This window comes from Octopus bimaculoides, chromosome 20 (genome assembly GCF_001194135.2).
Source record: "Octopus bimaculoides isolate UCB-OBI-ISO-001 chromosome 20, ASM119413v2, whole genome shotgun sequence".
NCBI lineage: Eukaryota > Metazoa > Mollusca > Cephalopoda > Octopoda > Octopodidae > Octopus > Octopus bimaculoides.
This window is the reverse complement of record NC_069000.1, coordinates 6946823-6947715: the sequence shown is the minus strand read 5'-3', so window position 1 is coordinate 6947715 and position 893 is coordinate 6946823. Positions and strand designations below refer to the sequence as shown.

At 33.5% G+C, this 893-nt stretch overlaps 1 protein-coding gene across 1 annotated transcript in view; it reads right to left on the bottom strand.

Annotated features, from left to right (window-relative positions):
• The window catches only part of LOC106869191 (serine/threonine-protein kinase PAK 2), a 45395-nt gene that overhangs the window by 43257 nt on the left and 1245 nt on the right, over nt 1-893 (bottom strand). The gene's annotated exons all lie outside the window — the stretch shown is intronic.

Here is an 893-nt window from a genome sequence, read left to right as displayed (position 1 = left end):
ACTAAAAATCGCTTCGGTCGTCATTCGACCAATAGGAAAATAACAGCCAAGGCGGAAACTCTTTCGTGGTGACTCGACTAGCTAGAAATAGCAGCTAAATTTCGACTAATCCAACAGGTGGCTACATTTCGAGGCATTCAACAGGTGGACTTCTGTGTGCTGGTTTTGACTACAAGAAACAACAGCCAAATTTCGTGCAGCTCAACAGGAGGCTTTCTACTAACTCACTCGGCCAGCTAGAAACAGCAGCCAAATCTTTCAAATTGCACGCTATCATAAAAATAAAAAAAACCTTCGATAGTGTGATCTTACGTTATCTCTATAAAGCAGAGATAATCATGATTGGAAAGGTCCTGGGGTTAAATAAAAAACACATGACTGATATTTCACATTGATTCCTCATTTTCTTTTTCCTCAGAAATAATTTTTATTAGCCGGAATTGGAAGTGTTTTAAAATAATTCTGCATTTATTTTCTATGAATTGAGAGAATGACAAAGTTATATAGGCATAAATCGAAAATGACCGCAATTTCTAAAGTTTAATTTCTGTAAAGAAATATATTTATTTTCCTGTTTGAAAACATGAAAAAAAGTTATTTTATAGTTTTCTCAGGAGTTGCACCATGTCCTACCCAGACTATTTGAAACCAGAAAGACGACCCACATTAAAAGAAATTAGTTATTTATTGGTGATTTTTTTTTCTTCTGTGATAAATTTTTTTCTTTTATTGAAAAAATGCTTAAATTTTAACTTAATGAAACTAAAATTATTTCTTTATTTGACACACCTTTGTGATAGACGATCTTTCGATACCAGTACCAAATATCGGCTTTTTCTGTAAAAAGTGTCTTCGGTGATCTTTACCAAAGATCGGCCTTTTCCGTAAAAAGT